Source organism: Rattus norvegicus, chromosome 6 (assembly GCF_036323735.1).
Source record: "Rattus norvegicus strain BN/NHsdMcwi chromosome 6, GRCr8, whole genome shotgun sequence".
NCBI classification, from domain to species: Eukaryota; Metazoa; Chordata; class Mammalia; order Rodentia; family Muridae; genus Rattus; species Rattus norvegicus.
In genome coordinates, this window is record NC_086024.1 from 134149938 (window position 1) to 134169399 (window position 19462).

The 19462-nt window shown below is 52.1% G+C and overlaps 2 long non-coding RNA genes across 2 annotated transcripts; one reads left to right on the top strand and one right to left on the bottom strand.

The window, feature by feature from the left end:
* Positions 1 to 1051: 1051 nt before the first annotated feature.
* Positions 1052 to 2512, bottom strand: LOC102555774 (uncharacterized). The gene is made up of 2 exons (XR_355123.4): positions 2077 to 2512; positions 1052 to 1476 (listed from the first exon to the last, which is right to left on the bottom strand). It is a non-coding gene; the product is annotated as an uncharacterized LOC102555774 (long non-coding RNA).
* On the top strand, positions 2321 to 19194 carry LOC120103622 (uncharacterized). Its single transcript, XR_005506255.2, has 4 exons — positions 2321 to 2445; positions 2677 to 2844; positions 18496 to 18822; positions 19088 to 19194. It is a non-coding gene; the product is annotated as an uncharacterized LOC120103622 (long non-coding RNA).
* The last annotated feature ends 268 nt before the right edge of the window (positions 19195 to 19462 follow it).

The window sequence follows — 19462 nt, forward strand, 5'->3', positions numbered from 1 at the left end:
CCGCCCGAGCTGGAGCCCAGAGGCGCATCTGTGCATGGAGGCATCCTAGTGTATGGAGGCTTCTCTGGCTAGCAAGGCCGCCCCCGCCCTGTGCTTCCCATGGGCCTGGATTAACCCCAGCAGCTGGGCCGGGGTGGGGGCCAGGACAGCAGGGGACATTGGGCTGGGGGCTAGGGACTGGGGCTTGTCTGTTCATGTGGACCTGGCTAAGACAGGGTCATGGTTCTCAGTAGATGGGGTCTTCTTGCCATGTATGAGACGGGTGGAGGGTCTCCCAGGCAACCCCCCTCCCAGTGCAATAGAAGACGGGCCAGATGACTTATTTATATGCACCTCTCAGACCCTGAGTGCCTGGGCAGACCCTTGTGAGCGGAAGATCTGGCTTTTCTAAGCAGGAATGCAGTGCACGGGCCGTATACGTGGTCTCGATGTTCCCTTTGGGAGTGTGGGGCCGGTGGGTCTTCCTCCACTAGCTAAATCAGGATGCAGGAAGGGCCCAGGTCTCCTCTGGCCGTGGGAACTCTCTCCCTCCAGTCTCTGGTGTGTTCAGAGTCCAAGTGAGCGAAGACTGCTAGGGTGAAGCATTGCAAAGCATTTCTGGTTCAGGCTGCTGAGAGGTGAACCCCAGACCTCACGGAACTCAGGAAGTCACTTAGCCCTTCAGTGCACCCACAGAACTCAAGGATTAAACTTAGATACTCCCTCTGGCACTAGGGAGCTCACTAACCACTTGGGAGCCCAGCCCTCTGAAGAGGCATGCTCCTACTAGGAAAACAGAGTTTGGACCCCAGCGTATCTAGAGCTAGTAACCATAACTTCCCTAGTCTTTCTTCTTCCAAGTCTCAGGGCTTTGTGAGAGCATTAGTGTCCTCTTTGAGAGCTGTGTCCGAGCTGCCAACCTCCAGTCAGAGCACGGTGCTCCTCTTAACTGAACCCTAGGCCAACAATAGTTCGGTCCCCCCACCCACCCACCCAAAGAAATGATTGCACTGTTGAGTCCCCTGAAGAAATGATTGCACTGCTGAGCCCCCCTGAAGAAATGATTGCACTGTTGAACCCTGGTGCTTGTGATCTTTCTGAAATAGGATCAGACACCTAGTTTGAGGGAACGGGTTGATGGGACAGGTACCATTCAGAGTCCTGCACACGTAGACAGCTTGAGGGAGGAGTGGGCCTCCGTGACCCCTGCTAGCTCCTCATCTCCTCAGCACAATTCTTCCATCTGGACAGCCAGGCAGGACCCCCCCTTCCCTCCACACTTCCTGAGAGCCTCTCTGCTAAGCCAGGAAGGAGGGGGGAGCCCACAGCCCTCACATGGTCTTCATTACTGGCTAGGCTCACAGAGCAAGGGGCCCTGGGCCCCAAGTATTGCTGCTCCAGAGATGTTCAAGGCCTGGCGTAGCTGATCTTCTTCTCCGGGGCTCTGGGGCTCTGGGGCTCTGGGGCTGTGCATTCCTTTCCACTGAGCGAGTGCAGCTGGGGAGGGTCGAGACGGGAATGGGAAACGTGTTAGGATATTCTAGAACGCAGGTGGACGTCACCTCCCCTGACACAGGGAGGTGGTGGGGCTGTGGGGCCTGCTTTGTGCCTGGCCAGCAAGCAGTCCTTGGACGTTGCTACCATTGTCCTGAACACGTATCTTGGAAGCAGCAGACCTGGATTTGAACCCATGTTTGTGAGGGTACAAACTAGAACAGCCCCTTTCCCACACAGTAATTTTTTTTGAGGGGGGTGTTTTTTGGGGAGTGGGAGAAAACCCTATGTGGGAAACAGGGGTGATCCCTGATTGGGGGGGGTCCCTTCCTACCCTCTTCTGTTGGCAGAGGCCATGAGAATGTACTCTGGGCAGGCTGCTGCCACAGAACCACCACAACCAACTGGCCCACAGCCCCTGACTTTCCAGCAGCTAATAAGTCTTACAAATATCCAATCTTGTTCGAAAGTGCACAGTGGCCTGAACGGCTTGGCCAGGGGCCTTGTGGGAAAGTGGAAGGCGTTGAGGCTGAGCACAGGAGATCTGGGCCAGAAGCCACTTTCTGCCTCTCCCCAATATCCTTCTTAAGGCTCTGGACCTACCTAGCCACGTTCCCTGTGGCCCTCCGAATAGAGGCTACCTTCTCCCTTGAGAGATCCAAATAGAGTCCCAGCTCCAGCCATGGTGTCTCCATCTTGCTCTCCTTCCTGGTGCTCAACAAAGACCTTTACATACGTCATTCCATTCACCTAAATACCCTTCCAGTCCTTTCCAGCACAGACTGGGAGTTAGCCAACCATCCGGATCCTACAAGGCTCTGGGAGATCATAGGGGAAGTGACATCACTGGGGAAGTGACATCACCGACTCTACCCGGGGGGCCTCAGAGGAAGTGATATTTTGATCCTCCATCCCCAACCGACTTGTTCTCCAAGCTGGACTTGGGTGTTGAGAACCCCAGGTCTACAGAGGGTAAGGAGGTCTCCCAGAGAGGTAAAAAGGAGCCCTTGAGGTTGGGTTGGGGATCAGAGGCTCTGGCACCAAGAGTAGCCAGATAAGTGATTGGAGTGGTGGGATGGGACAGTGACTGGGTGAAGGTTGTGTGGTAGAATTTTCTAGAAGGTGGAGGTCACAAAGCATCTCTGGCTTGGATCCAATGCCAGGGTAGAGTATTGTATTACAGGCATAAATTTGTGATTCTAGGTGTCTAGTGGCCATGTGGAGGGACAAGCCTAAGGAAGAAAGGAGATAGCAAGAGAAAAGAAGAGGCAGATCCTGGCCCTCAGCAGAGCAGCAGGGGCAGAAGATTGACTCTGCCCCTGGCCAGGATTCACTTGTATGGAAGTCAGGGGCTCTACGGGACCTGAAGGAGTAAGTAGGGGTTATCCAGGGACATTGCTACCACTCCCAGCTAAGTGACATGGACATCCTGCTCAAGGCCATGGGAATCTCACTATGGGCTTTGTTCCTTGTTATTAGGTCAATGCAGTTAAAAACAAAAACAAAAAACAAACGACAACAAAAGCAGTACTTGGGGCCAGTGAGATGGCTTGACAGGTGAAGGTGCTTGTGGCCAACCCTGAGGAGGTGCAGATCTGGGACCACATGGGAGAGAGAGGGAGGGAGAGTGGGAGAGGGAGAGAGGGAGGGAGAGGAAGAAGAAGGGAGAAGGGAGCGGGGAGAAGAGCAGAGGAAGAGGGAGAGAGAAGATGAGGAAGATGGAGAAGAGCTTCCTGGAAGCTCTCTTCTGACCTCTGTGTGCACACTGTGGCCCACAGAGCCCTCCCCCAAATAAAACACAAAACAGTGCATTAAAAGCAAACAAACAAAAACCAGTACTCGGTGCTCAAAGCAGTGGGATGTCTTGGGCTGAACCCTGTGGCACCGAAAGCCATCTCCTGAGGCTCCAGGCAAGGAGCCACCAAGTCTGGTCTGGGAAAGGGGGTGCAAGGAGGGGTCTTTGAGACATGATCATGGCTAGACAGGACATGTACCTCCTGACAGTGGCTATTGCACTTATCAGGTGGGGTGGGTCTTAGAAAGCTCTCTCTGTTGACTTTTCCCTGGGAAGTGGTGTTCCTGAGGCCCACAGTGATCCATTGAACCAAACGGAGACAACATAGGATGTTGCCCTCTGGCGTTGTATGGAGACTTATGAAAACACACAAGTACTTCAGGTGGGCCTGTCTCAACACAGGAGCCAAGGGGGCTCCAAGGAAAGGGTAGGCACATGTTGGGGGGTTTCAATCATATGTGAGGGCCTGCAAACCCAGGGAGATGCGGTGAGATCTGAGCTACATTTCGGTGTTTGAGTGAAGTCCTAAGAGACCCTCATAGAGTCAATGTTGTGTGGGTGAGACCCTGAGAGACACATTGTTGAATTGGATCTCAAAAGACTCAATTCTGTGTGAAGTTAGGCCCTGAGAGATTCAAGGAGGCGTGTGTGTGAAACCCCAGGAAACTAGGTGGGAGACCCAACTAAAACCCTGGGACCCCAGTGTTGTGTGGATGAGACCTCACAACAGACATCCACTTCTGTGGGAGCAAGACTCTCCACATTCAATCATATCAGGATAAGAATTCACAGGTAAGGAAGTATGACTTAAGGGTTGATCTAGAACCTTCTATAGAGAAAGAAAATCTGACCATGATGAAGCCACATTTCCACGGTGTGCATCCCTACCTCTTTCTCTCTCTGGGCACTTAGGGTGAGCCAACATTCTGCTAGCAGAGGGCTGTCGGGGACAAGGCCTGTGCATGTGTGTGCGTGCACACCTGAAATTCCCAAAGTCAGTCAGCGAACCTGGCAGGGTGAGATTCAAAGGCAGGGAACAAATCCAGCTGTAGCTGTGAGTGCCGTGGGCCGAAGGGCAGCTCAGTGACAAGAGAACACAGAGTAGACATGTCAGGCAGGGGGTCGCCCACCTATCGTTTCTCCCCTTCTGTCACGGATTGGCTTAACCACTTGAAGCTCTCATCCCTGTCTCAAAGGCAAAAGGAGGGAAAGCGTCACCCAGTCTACGCTCAGACTTGTGGGTCTGGCTCACGCTTTCCCACAGCCAGGTGTTCTCTGATCACTTCTAGGCCCTCCCTCCTAGAGCCTGGAGGGAACCAAACCCCACGGCCTGATCCACTTGAGCCTCTTTTCTAGGGCTGTCAAAATCGGGGCTCATGGCAAGGGAAGTAAAGGAGGAGTGGTGAACATAAAGAGGGGCTGTCCTAGTGCTACTTGGGGTCCTGGTGGCAACCACTGACCCCACAGCGGCACCTACAAACTCTAAAACTTCTTGACCAGGAGTGAGGACGTGCTGGGTTCTTCTTGCTAAATCCAGAGAGCCTCCAGGTGGCAGCCATCTTCTCCTGGTCCTGGGGTCATGACTTATCTGTTGTTCCTGACAGACTACGACCTCCATGGCTTGGGTAGGTCATCATCATCCCGAGTCCTTGAGGGAAAAACAGGACCCAAGCTGCTGTAGAGGCCTCCTTCCTGGGCCTGACCCTTGGAAAGGAGAACGGAGTAACCTCAAGGGAGAGCTGATTTCCTTTGTGTGTGTAGCTCAGGGATGGACAGAGGGCACAAGACAGAAAGATCCTGCTTCTTGGCTTTCCCCACATCTCCAGCAAGCCAGGAGAGGCCTACAAAACCACGGGAGGGGAGCCGGGCAATCCACTCTGGCCTGGGATTTCTGCAACGTTGTGAACATGGTCTCAGAGGACTTAGGTGACCCTTACACCATGGAGGGAGGCCAAGGTATGTCAGAGCTGGGTGTGTCAGGTTTGCAGCGAGGAGGGTGAGGTACAGGTAGAGGATCCTGGAATCTGTCAGCTGCAGACAAGTCTAAGCTCCTTGTCAGCTAGAAGGACTGAAGAGCTTACTCTCCCTCCTTCCTGTCCCTCCTGTCCTTCTCCCCACCCTTGAGGCAGGCGCCAGGCAGGTGAAGACATTTTCCACTGGCCCTCCTATGACCTCACATAGCCGCTTTCCTGAATATCCCAAGGCACTCCCCAGACACCCCATCCTGGCTCCACACACAGCCTTGGGGACATCTGGAGAGACGGACTGACCTCTCCCTCTGGTTCTTACATTATTGCCTTTGTCCTCTGTCTCATCCCTGCTGAGGCCATGTCCTTTGCCTCACAGGCCCCCCTGCCATCTCCCTCTGGTCCCCATGCCACATAGACAATGAGCCAGGAATGCCACTTCCTTGGGACCCAACCCTGAGCTTCAGTTGAGGCCTTTCCTCCCTGTGCTTCTGCCTGCACACCCCTCCACAGCCAGGCGGCCTCACCTGACTAGGCTCACGTGGCCTGTTTTCTCTGGGTACCCCTTGTGTGGGAGCTTTCTCTCTCCACAAAGTGCCACGTGTGCCTGTCTAGGTCTAGGTGGGGCTCCGTTGGGGGCCCCAGGGAGGGAGCAATCTGCAAACAGCTCTGAGCACATGAAGGAATGAGACATGGATCCAGGAACGGGGGGACTATGGCGCCTCAGAGGGTGTGGGCTGCTCTCCCCTCTCCTCTTGGAGACAACACTGTTCTGTGTGCTCTGCTTTCCAGGCCCCTCTCCCCCTTCCCAGCAGAAGGCCAGTGGGGCCTCCCTCCCCAATGTGCACCAAGGCCAAAGCTCTGGGCGTCTACCTTGCCTGCTGTCAGCGTGGGCATGACTTATGTGGTTGCTTGGCCCCTGCTCCTCCGGTATGGGGGGATTAATCACCCTGTCTCTGGAGAGGGGGGCAGATGTTGTTGGGCCAGAGAAGCAAGGATGGGGCCGCCTGTGTGCGTGGTGAGGCGCTGAGCAAACCTTGAAGCGGGTGGAATGGCTGCAGTCAGGGGCCCTGGGCCCCCAGGAGGCCCTTCCGCCCCCTTGGCCGGGCAGACTGCATTAATATTCCACAAGCAGGGCTGGTGAGGCCCTGACTGACTCACACTGGCTGACTAATCTGGAAGTAAGCTGTTCCTACTGCAAGTGAAGCTCAGGGAATCTTAAAAACCAAGCAATGGAGACCTGACTCTCCTTCTAGAATGTTCCTCCCGCTAGGAAGGCCCCTCAGCCTCTGCTTGTGATATGTCTTTAGATTTTCTCTGTCATGTATCCCCGGGGAAATCGTAGCCAGATTGGGACTTGGAGTCTGGGGGCTGCTGGACCTCAGCAAATTAAATTCACAGAGCACTAGGGACAACAAGCCCAACAGCATGAGAGTCCCCAGAGGATGTTCCCACAAGCGACATTCAGTGGCACATGACACAGGTCCGGGAGTCATGTTTGTGAGCCAGGATGTGTGTGACTCCTCTCTACAGGCACTGTTCCCCCTAGGCCAAGGAGTCACTGTGTAAAGGACAGGGCTAGCTCTCATGCTACAGATGATGGGTGATCCAGAGGCACAGAGAGGTGAGGAAACTCACAGGAGGCCACACAGCCACTAAGAGCAGAATGCAGACTAGAATCCAGGGTGCTCGCTGAGGCCAGCTTTCCCAATGTAGCCTATTGTACCCCACCTTAAAGAGAGGTGCGAAACAAGGTCTTTTGGGCTTGGGCTGGTAACACTGTGTGTGCGCGTGTCCATGAATGGTCATGTGTGTTTGAGTGCATGGGTGCGTGTTTTGTGTGAAGGTCAGAGGGCAAGCTCAGTGTCATTTTTCACTGTCTGTGAGAATACTGTCCCACTGTCTGTGAAGTGCTGTCTGTCTGTCCACTTTATGACTTAAGATAGGGATCTCTTACTCAGCCTGAAGATTTCTCATGAGGCTAAGCTATGTGGCCAGTGAGCTTCGTCTCCTGAGCACCAGAATGACAAGCACGCACCACTTGGCTTTTAAATAAAGATTTATTTCTTTTTCATGGTGTCTTGGCTAGCTCACTCAAGTGAAAGGTGCCTCGGGGCCCTAAGGTGACAGCTTCCCTCTACTCTTGGCCACAAGGGGAGAAGGTGGGGTAGGAAGGCTCAGTACAAACTCTCTAGATTCAAGCTCCTAAGCCGGGGAGGCCAGTATTTTTCACCCAGTGCATATCTTTGGGAAGCCAAGGTGTCTGTGCCTCAGTTTACCTCAGAACATGGGAATTCTAATAACATCAGAAACTGCTTTAAATTTTTTTTCTCGCTTATTTTTCTGCACATATTTATGAGAGTGTGTGCATGTGTGGAGCCCAGAGGTTGACACTGGGTGTCTTACCTCAATTGCTGTCTCTACTTTTAACAAGACACGGCCTTCACACAGAATCTGGAGCTCCCAGATTCCACTAGGCTGGCTGGCCACTAGCTCAGGAGAGGTCTCAGTCTCTACCACTCCAGTTCTGGGGCTCCATTCGTGCAGCACTATGTCTGACTTTTACATGGGTGTTGCGAATCTTGCTTCAGATCCTCACCATACTGTGGGAGACTTTATCTTACCCAGTGAGGTGTCCTTGCCCCTAATAGCATGTCTCTAAGGGGCTCTCTGTTCATATTATCATCAATCCTGCCCCTCTCTCTGAAACAAGGTTGCCATGTAGCTCAGGCTGGCCTCCAAATTGCTACATAGCCAAGAGCAACGCTGACCTGGTGGTCCTTCTGCCTCTACTTCTGGGTGCTGAGACTACAGACCCGCTGGGTTTGCGCAGAGCTGAGTGTTGAACCGAGGCTTTAAGCACCAAGTAAGCCACACCCCCAGCCTCACTGCTCTCCAGGGCTCCCATGAACCCTCTTCTTAGGTGAATGTGATGCACAAAAAGGACCAAGGTAAGTGGGGACTTGGGCGTGACTTGGGGGACACACCTGAGGAAGAGGACTGTAACTTCTCTGTTCTTCCCAAGCTGGCTGTGTGTTTTGGGGCAAGTGTCTCAGCCTCTCTGAGACCTAGCAGTTTCCTTCAAAAAGAGGGTGACATCATGCACCTCATTTCCTGGGAAACTTGGAAAGTCCTGATGAGGCAGAGCTCATCAAAGAGGCCTGGCACAGGGCCTGGCATTTTAAAGTGCCCATTAGCGCTTGCCTCAATGATTACGAGGGACTGGCATCCAGCCCGGACAGGCTCACCTGTCTTGAAGTCACGGCCTGCTCTAGGGCCACCTCCATGTTGCTTCTCTCTGACTGCAGATGATAGGCAGAAAATGGAAAAAGTTAGCCCTCAGAGCGTCTTCCTTCCCAGAGGCCCCTCCTTCCACCGAGAGGCAGAGATAACATTCTCCCAAATGGAGTCAACCCATTACAAGTGAAGATAGCAGCCGTCTGTGAGTTCTTAATATCCTGCCTGGCACGCGGGCAGAATAAGAGAAGAGCAGAGGCGAGACAGACCAGCTGCGAACACTCTGTCCTGTCCCTGGCCATCCATCAGCCCAGGCAAGTGTCAGACAGTATCATAGGCGCAGGGTTTAGGCAATATGGTCGCCACAGGGATGGGGTCAAGCGAACCCTTTCAAAATCAGAGCTGTTTAAAATGCATTATCTTCAACAACAGCAGTTGAAGCGGCCATGAGTTCCCTGGGCTTTGTAATCACACTCCACAGAGCTTTTCCACAGTGAAAGAAGCTAATGAAAGTCACTGGGCTTGGTGAGGAGACAGACCCCCATCAGATGTAACAGGAGGATTCAGACAGTAGTCTAGCCCTGTTGTTCTCTGGCTGGTTCTGACCCAGTTACTTCTCCAAATCTGTCTCCTCAGTGGGTCATTGGTCACCCAAGCTGGGACAACCTACTGCCTGCCGGGCGCCAGGCTGGGGCCAAGGTGCAGAGAACCCAAGAAGTGGCCCTGCCTCAGAAAAGAGACAGGGACGGCGCCTGGGGTCCCTTGTGGTGATCTCACCCTGAATGTAGCTGTAAATTCTACTTCTGGCTGTCGAGCCCTGAATTTACATCTGTAGCTTGGACCTCTTGCTTGAGCTAGGCTCTCCGTCTAGCTGTCTTTCATGATGTCTGCACAGCCATGTCCCTGGGCATCTGAGATAGAGTCCTCAGTCCTCCCTGTACCTGTTCCTGGTGTTGCCTGAGATGGGGATCTTTGTGACCCCTTTTTCCCAGGCGCCTCACAGCTATCTTGATGAGGCAAATCTCAGGATCCTTCTCCTGAGAGTGGCCAGCCTCCAGCCATAGCTCCGTCTCTGTGGATGACTATGAGATACCTACCGAATCTGTTAGCCACCCTTCTGACTGGCCTCACCCCTAAACCCATCAAAGGCTCCCAGGATACTCAGCCAAACCCAAGTCCTTGCCCAGTCTTCATCCTCCCTGACCTTGTCTCCGCTACCCCATCATGGCGCTCATTCCACGTAGGCCTCCTATTTACTGGAATACACCCAGGTCAAACTCCTGCCAGGGCGTTTGCACTTCTTGAATTTATAGCTGAATGCTAAGACTCTGCCCCCAGTTGTGTGATCAAACTTCTCCTGGGGAGACATAACACAGATCTATTTAACGCAGATAGGGATCCCACAACAGAACAAAGAACATATCACCAAAGTCCAGCTTGTTGAACTAGTCAGTTATGCTGGAGTTAGTTATAGGAATATGGATAACCAGTTACTAAAAAACCGGGAACCCAGAGGATAGTGCACAGCCTGCAGGCAGCTCAACAGGTTGGAGAGTGCCCGTTCCAGGTGCCTCTATTGGTCTGCACCTCTTCCAGGCAACTCAGCTGGTTTTTGCTTCTTCCATACAGCTGGCTTGATCTCAAGAGTCTTTGCTGTGTGGCTTTTTGGGGTCTGCTTCACAACTCAGCTTCCTTCCAGGTGAGGGGACTCTCAGCTTTTATCGCTTACCCTAACAGGGAGTGGCCTAGTGAACCTGGTCAGTTTCAGGGACTTCCTGAAGTTATCTTGAGTTCTTATCTTCTTGCTCAAGGCAGCTTCCTGCAGAACAGAATGTTTCAATCTTATAAGAAACTGTTACATAATATCCTCACAGAGCTGTGAGTTTTTATCTGCAAGCAAATCATTCCTGGTGCTCTGAAACTGTGGCTTATCCCCACACAGCCACTGCCTGGCTACCCACACCTTGACTTGCCTTTTCATTTGGTGTGTGTCTGTAACAGAATGTAATTTCCTATGTCAGTTGGCTTTCCCTGATTATGACAAGAATGCAGAGGAGGAAAGGCTACTTAGACACATGGTTTCAGAGTCCCCCCGATATTGGCATTTCTGGCTCTGTGATGCAGTGAAGCATAATACTCACTCATGGCGACCTAGAATTTGGGGAAGAGACCATGGACATAATATGGACACACTCTCTTTAGCTAGGTCCATGTTCTAAGTTCCTATTGCCCCATCAAATCAGGAGTCTCTCCATAGTGACATATCTCCATATGGCTATGGATAAGAGGAAACACTCTGTCATGCTGTGCATTCCCAAGATGCCATTTGTGAATACCCCAGCACAACATCTTGGGAGAACATTCCAGAGTCCCAATGTGACAGCAGGCATTGAAGGCATGGCAGCAAGGAAGTCAGGCCCCCCCATGTGCATGGTGCTCTCTCGGCTTCCCTGAGACACTCCAAGGCTGTCCATGACCAGCTGGACCCTGACCCCCAAGCTAACTCCCATGCCAGATCATCTCCTCTTTCTAGGAACAGTGGGCATTTCCAAAGACCTCTGTCCTTCTCTTCCATGCTTTCTTTCTGGAACTTACAACCATTTCTCTTGCAACTATCTCTCCTTCCCACTGGCCATCCTGGGAAATATCCACACACAATTAAAAATCCTCTTATTTCCCTAAACCCCATGGTCCATCCTCAGCCTCAGGGGTGGCCTGGTAGAAACCGGGAGCCTTGGTAACCCCTTCACCCTCACTTCCTCTTCTGCAGCCCTGTCCCAACTACCCTTGGCTTGTCTTCAGCATCCCATCCCTGCCGGTGCAACCGGGATGCCCCCCAAGTCCTCTTTGAGGGGTGATAGGCAGCAACCTGTATTCAAGTAGCAGTCCTGTCTGCAATGCACCTTGAAGGACAAGCCTCTCCGGAAGCTTCTAGGCTGTGTGCCCTGTGCTCTCTGTGGACACAATTTGGTTTGATTCGTTTTACAAACATTTACCCAGCCTGGGCTGTGTGCAGAGCATCGCCAAGCCCTGGGGAGGCCTATGCCTGCCTCAATCCACCCCCTAACACCATGCTCCCCTCTCTTCCCCTCCTCCCAGTCTTGTCTCTCCTCCTCATCTCTCCTCCTCCTCTTTCCTCCCTCCTCTTCCCACCTCTCCTTCTCCCTCTTCTATTTTCTCAGTTCTCATGCTCGCTTCGGCAGCACATATATTTTCTCAGTTCTCTTTCCCTCACTCCAACCCATCTTCTCTCCTCTGCCACCCTCTCCTCCCTGGCCTCTCACCCACAATCCACCCACAGTCCCAAGACCCTCCCACCTGCAACCCCAGGACCCTCCCATCCACTACACCAAGACCCTCCCACCCACAGACTCAAGATCCTCCCAGCCACGGCCCCAAGACCTTCTCATCCTCAGCCTCAACACCCTGCCCCCTACCACCCTGGGACCCTCCCGCTGTCATGCTGCCTTGGTAGAGGAAGAGAAGTCTCCTAGGTGTGTGCTATGCTAGTAGTCATGCTTGATGCTCAGGAAGGGGGACCTAGGCAGAGACAGTGGCCAGGGTAAGGATGTCCCCTACCCACCCAATAACTCTCAGAAAGCAGCAGCTACCCAGCCATACACATAAGCAGCAACTTTGATGGCTTCCTGACAAAGACCGTTAGGGCTACACAGAACCAGGAAACCAGAGACATCCCAGCAGATCACCGTGGTACTTGGGGTACCAACGCAGACTGTAGCCTCCTGCAGATGAATTCAGCTCAGGATCAAGTCACTAACACAGGGAGCCCCTGGCCTCAGGCCCGCTGCATGCCAACCCTTGGCTCAGTATGTTTACAGAGAGAGGAAGTCCTGAATTCTCTCCTGTGAGAGGTAAGTAAAGGCACAGAGAGGTTTAGGAACCCAATTAAGGACACCCAGCAGAACAAGAATTTGCCATGACAGATGTCTCATAATATTAATGATTAAACAGACTGAAATTGTCACACAAGCCTCTGACACAAGGGCAGGTAGGCAGAGCTGGACTCTGGGCAGTAATGCTGTGGTAGCAACAGGAAGCCCCTCACTTGCATCTGGCTGGTAAGACGAAGAGACTTTTCTTAGCTGCCCCTGTTCATTCCTTTGCGCATTTGTTCATTTGTCAAACACTACCTTAGCAGCCAGTCCCTGGGGGCTGAGGGACACACTCAGATGTGGTTCCTCTCTACCTGAAATTGCCACCCAGCCAGCAAGAAGACATTACAAAAAGCAGAGCGTCCTGGTGAAAGACAGGGAAGACAAGGCCGACAGAGCTGCCTGCAGGCAGACAGGGCCTTGCTCCTCTGTTCTGCCAGCAGCTCCGAGAGGCCCCCTCGGGAGCAGACCTTGGCTGCCCTGAAGTGCCCAACACTGATCTCGTTCGCTCTCCTCTCCCCTCTCGTCTCTCTCTCTCGCCCACTTCTAATTCATCTGGCGGCTCTGGTGTTCCTTCCTAAGCCCCGCTAAAGCCTGGCAGGATGAAATGAAAACGAACGACATAAAGACTGTCAGCCATGGCGCCTGGGATCGCTCCAGCGGCCCTCCATCCGGCGCACCTGCCCAGAGGTGACTAGACAAATGTGGGGAATGTAATTGCTCCAAGACTTGAGTTTTTATTAAAGCCAGGAGTCTCCAAGGCTGACCTCGTGCCCCTTTCCCCACACCCCCTCCTCCAAGCCAGACACTGAGCAAGAGCACGGAGGGGGGAGGGTCCTCCAACCCACCCACGCCTCTGAGCAAGCTCCGTTAACGCACATCCCCCGCCTTGTGAGTCACGCAGCATCACACGGAGGAGCGAGTTTGCTCTTATGTTCTAAAGCACAGCCCTCTACTTCCGGCCCCACTTCCTGCCTTCTTTCCTTTGAGAGCAGAGCCTCATGTAGCCTAGGCTGGCCTCTCACTTGATATATATAGATCAGGGTGCCCTTGAAATTCTGATCTCTTCGCCTCTACCTCCCAAGCACCTTGATTACAGGTCTGCCTCATCGGAGCCAGTTTTATGTGATGCAGGGGTCCTTCTGCATTCTAGGCAACCCTGCCTTCTACCAACTGAACTGCATCCCGCTCATCCCTCTCCTTCTATGGAAAAGAAAAAAAATAGCCACTTGACCACAGGTTAAGAGCCCTCTCTGCCCCTCTAACCTCCCCCAGCTTATATCTGGAGGAAGGGGGCAACAGTCATGGTTTCTTCCCTCTTCTCTCTAAGTTCTCTAGAAGGAGGGCAGAGGGGGTCAAATAGCCTATTACCATTCTTCCCAACAAGGTGAGCACCATGGGGCAAGGATCTCAAAGAGCTGGCCGTGCAGCTGTTGAGAGACTGGGAAGAGCCAAGCCATCATGGGAAACCTGTCCTTCACAGTCCAGACCATACTTCCTGTGCTTCCTCCCCTGGCTCACCACATTCCCAGGCCCTTCCCGATTATCCACTACTGGTCAGCACATCTTCATGTACACTGTGTCAGAGGACCGGAACCAAGAGACAAGCCAAAGCGAAGAGAGAGAGGGAGGAAGGGAGAGAGGGAGAGGAGAGAGGGAGGGAGTGGGTGCAAACACACTCAGCAAACCCCTCTCCAGTGTGTCCTTTGCCAGGGACATGCTCAGCTGCAGGATGTTCAAGGCTTCAGGCAAGCTCCAAGTCAACATCATCCTCTCTGGAGATATCAGATGGCCTTGAAGGCTTTGATCCTGGCCGTGCGTTGGTGCAGGACTGTTCGGATGAATGATGCAAGGCCACTCGCTCTGTGCTAAAGCAAAAGCTTCAGATGCAGCCCTCTCTCGAGTGCATGACCAGCCCCTCAATGTCATGGCCTTGGCTGCTAGAGATGGTTTTTCCCAGTGGCAACTTCGAGTTTTCTCAGTGGGAAAATGGCTCAGGTTTCACCCAAGTACTGTGTTCATTTTTATTTATTTTTTATTTATTTATTTTTGCAAGAATGGAGTCTACTTTCCCAATTGGTGCCCAAGATCACCCTGGGTTATTTAGGCATCCCTGACGAGTCTTGCCCCGACTCCTAGGGCCAAGGAGAGAGCCTAGGGCTGTGCCCAGCAAAGTACCTATCCTCCTCAAACCACACCGCATAGGATGCACCCATCCAGCTTTCGCTGGCATCTCAGGATGCTAAGAGAAATTCACGGAGGAACCCATCATTCCAGTGCTGAGTACCCTTCCCCTTACCTCGTCCCTGGATAGTCTGGTTCCTGAAGGAGACCCTGTGCCCAGAGCAATGGTTCTCCAACCTCCCCAGACCCCAACAACCACTAATTCAGGTTCTGTCTCCAGAATTTTCCTCTTCTGGTCATTCTGTATAAACAGAATCGAATTTTGCAAACTCGGTGTCTGTTTTCCTTCACGTCACCCAGTGCTGGGTGATCTCTCTCAGTTGTGGTCTATTTCAGACTTGGTTTCTCTCTGTGGCTCAATACTGTTTCTCTGTATGGCTGGAATGCAGTTTCTGGATCTACTCATATGCCTGGGAACATTTGTGGGAGGCACCTTCCCGTCCGTCCTTGTGAGGAAAGGAGCTGTGGGCGCGTGTACATGTCCCAGGGGACCACAGTCTGTTAGAGGCCTTGAGGGTGCATTTGTGTGTGCATGAGTAGTTTGAGTGTGGGGTTTTCTGCTGAGAAGTGTGTCCATCTGCATGGCTGTGACCCTCTTCATCACATAGCTTCGCTGTTCTAGAGCTACTGAGGGAGCACATCCCACACTCCATTGTCAATCTGTGATCCACATTCCTGGTTGAAGAACCAATTAAAACTAAGAACACACGTTTATGTGCATGCGTGCATGCATGCATGTATGTGTGTGTGTGCGCGCATGCGTGTGTGTGCATGTGTGTGTGTGATAACAATTATTAAAAAGGAAGATTAGAAAGAGAGAGATGGGTAAATGGAAGGGCTCGGAGGGAAGAAAGGGAAAAGAGAAAGATGCACATATAATGTCAGACAGACAGACAGCCAAGTGCACTTTGAAAGATAAGCCTAGGACTGGAGAGATGGCTCAGTGATGAAGAGGACTTGGCACTCCTTCAGAGGACCCAGGTTGGGGTCTCAGTCCCTACATGGTAGCTTGCCACCACCTATAACGTCAACCCGGAGGATCCGACGCCCTCTTCTGGTCTCCTTGGGCAGCAGGCATGCATGAAGTACATGTACACGCAGACAAACACATACATGAAATAAGTAAATCTTTAGAAAGAAGATAGTGAAATAAAAACTGGGGCTGAGGATTGTCATTTCAAGTCCTGACCCGGGCTATGTAGCTCAGGTCTGTTCTAGTAAACTGGGCAATACTCTGTCCGAAAGGAAAAACTCAAGAAGAGAAGGCTGGTGAACCGATAAAGTGGTTCACTGGGCAAACAGGCTCCAGTCAAGTCCGATGGCCGGAGTCTGACCCCACAACCAACTTGGTGGGAGGAGAGAACCAGCTCCTGCGTGTGCTCTGCTCTTCACACGCGTGTTGTGGGAGGTCACACATGCATCAATCAACCATCGATCAATCAATCAGTTAATTAAAGACGGGGATGTAGCTCAGCTGTAAGCATGTGCCTAGCTCTGTATCCATACGACAACAACAATGATAAATAATGACAATATATGAAAAGAAAGCTAGGGACAGTCTCCTCCTGGCAATGCTTCTGTGTCACCCACACATGTCTGAGAGCAGGTCCTACCAATGACCGGAGGTGCACACAGCATGAAGCCCTGTCTTGGTAGCTCACACACATCACTCCTCTGACCTCCCTGTCACTCTTGAGTCCCCATGGCAGACCCTCCATGGCCATGGACGCATTAAGTGTCAGCATTAAGGTCAAGCTTGGCAGCGGTCTTCTGGATACGCCTGGAGCTTAGCTGGACCTGTTTGTCCCACCTGAGGCCAAGTCTCCATGCTTCAGTCAAGGGGACAGCGGGATGGGAAATCCCAGGTCTTTAGACTCTTACCTTGGAGGTGAGCATTTACCACAGGCAGAAGAATCCTTGAGAAAGTGTCAAGTGCTTCCTTGTGGGATTGTGGTCTCTCCTGCTGTGGGGGCCTGCTGGTAACCATCTCTTCCTTGGGAAACTGAGGCATGGGATATATAGCTCATAAGCTGTTAAGACGCATGCCTGGGAGAGGACTGCTTGGGTTTGAGGGAACCTGGTGCTTTGGAGAAGGCCCACGTGAATGAAGATGACACAGGGGGCCTTTTGGAGTGACATGAGCTGAATGACACAGGAATGGGACAAGGAGCCAAAATCAACTCCCGCCAGCATGGGCTGGAGACAGGGGAGTGGTACTTCAACTTCACAGCTCATACCTAGCGCCAAGCTACTCCACTCTTCATACCATCCCTCTAGCTGTCACAAGGTACAGATGCTTTATCAGGCCAGTTCCCCTCCAGGAACGTTCATCCTGAGGACTTAACCTCAGTCTGCCTCCTTGGTCTTCCTTCAGGACTTTTTCAGTCTTTAGTAGCCAGAGTTGATTTTAAAAAAAGCAAAACCAAAACAAAACAGGTTTGTTGACAAAGTGTTTATAAGCCACGAAGATTGCCCATTCTAAGTGTATAATTCAGTAGTGATGGGTGAATTCACAGACTTGTACAGCCATTACCGGAATCTAATTCTAGAATGTTCCCTGTAGTGAAAAGAAGCCCCAAGGCGTCGTCATCGGTTGGCAATTTGGGAATTTAGCTGCCTGGAGCTCCTGACCTACTGCGCCCAACTCTCTGTCAGCCCCGTCCTCCGAGCTCTACGGGGTCTTATTTGCTCACCTGCCTGGGAAGTTCAGGGGTGTAGCTCTTAATCTACTGGCAAATGTGGCAGCCAGAGAACCCTAGATGGCAGGAGTCAAGGTTGAGTCACTTGCTTGTCAGCTGTGCCGTGTACTTGAGGGAGAGCCTCCTGGTCCCATTTGGATCGGGCTGGCTCCCTTCAGTTTCCTGTACATGGAGGGGTGGGGTTCCTGGGTGGAGGTCAAGACACTTTTCATCTGGGATTCCTCTGTGACCTCTTTGCCTGTAAGGAACACGCTCGCAAGGGTTCTTCAATAGGCAGTTGATGGACGTCAACCGTGTGACCACAAAGACAGAAGTGAAGTTATCTGTAGCCTGGGTGGGGGGGGCATTGGATGCTGGAAGAGGCAGAAAGCCTCTAATTTCAAAGCCATTGGAGGGAGCAAGTAAACTGGTGACCTCCTGATATTGGATTTCTAACAGCCTGGACTCCGGGGGAATACATTTCCGGAAGCCACCAACTAATTTGTGGCCCTTGATAATAGAATCTTCAGGGAAGTCACTGATGGTGAAAAGAAAGATTAGGGTTTGTGTCTGTCAAGGCCCACTGTTGGAGGGGCAAGCAGGGAGGCAAAGGGATGGCAAGAAGGTTCTGTGATTGGCTGCTGGCAAGGGTGGGGTCTGGGCCCTGAACACCGCTCTGTGCCAGGCCTGTCCTGCAGAGCTATCTTGGTCACCCAAGTTGCTGCAGACCAATGTCCCTCACTAAGCCTGCTGGATCCTCCTGGCTGCCTGGTCTCCAAACTCCAGGGTGGCAAAAGTGTGCTTTGGGGACAGCCAAGGGACATTGAGTCATCACACAGTTCTCCTATGGATGGCTTCCCTTCCACTCTGTACCTCTCTCTACCCAAATAGTCCAAAGAAGATCACGAAGTGACATCCACTTGTTTGTCCACTTAACTGGGAGTGGCAGGCAGGACAGGACTGGTACACAAGGGGGACAATGTCAGTGGAGCCTGGGGAGGGAGCTGCCACAAGGGCTGGGCCTAGCTTGCTGCCTCCCAAGAACAGAATGCAAACCTGTTCCAACGAGAGCAGAGGGTAAAGCCAGACAGTGTGGGGCACTGCTAGCCAGTGCAAAAATCAAATGGTGTTTTTTACCAGCCTTGGTGGTCTAGGGAGATGGTAAGGCAAGCATAGGTCAGAGGTCAACCTGTCTCTAGAGTGTTACGCTGTTTCAAAACAAACCTAAAAGTTATATTCTTCTTAGCAAAGTTTGATTTCTTCACCAGGATGGAGAGAAGGAGGTGGCTATGGCACTCCTGAGTTCCTCTACGTCATCCCAGCAGTCTTGACTTCCTCCCTGGTAGCCATGTTGTGGCAATCAATTTCCCTGGAGTAGACCATCTTGTGCACACTGGGACAGAGAGTAAGGCCTGGCTTCTCCGCGAAGGATGCTGCCATTGCCAACATTTTCGACACCAGGGACAGCCGAAAGCATCTCCAGATAGCACCAGGTGTCCCCGACCCTCAGAATCAGAGAGCCACTGAGCCTGAAACACCACCCCCCACCCCAGAAGAGGATGGGCCACACGCCGAAGAGGTCCTTTCCCCCAAAAGTCAGTATCTGTGAAAGATCCTACAGAAAAAGAAATGGTGAAAATTCTTGGTTTTCCTCCTCTGTCTCCTTTGGGGTGATTTGTTTTAATTGTAAGATGATGGGGTGTGATTAGGCAGCAGGGTACTTGCCTAACAGGGGCAGAACCTGCGCTTCCGTTCCCCGTCCTCCAACAATAATATAATAATGGCATAGCATTATAAATCCATCATTGCGGCTACTTCAAATACTGTTTGTTTGTTTGTTTGTTTGTTTGTTTGTTTTAGCACAGCTGTCTGGAACTCACTGTGTAGATGAAGTCAGCCTCCAACTCACAGATTTCTACCTGCCTTGGTTTCTCCAGTGCTAAGATTAAAGGCCTGCAGCACCACACCCAGCTCTCTGTGTGTGTGTGTGTGTGTGTATGCGCGCGCGCACATATATGCCAAGGCCTGTGTGTAGAGGTCAAAGGACAACCTGCATGGGATGGATGCTCTCATGCCACCATGTAAGTTCATGAACCCCTGTCTCATGCCAACCTGATGAATTCCGGTCACCAGGCTTGGCCTTTACCTGTTGGTCTATCATGCCAGCCCCCAATGTTTGACTTTCTAAGAAACCATCTCCCCCCATTTAAAAATAAATTCTTGGGCTGGAATGTG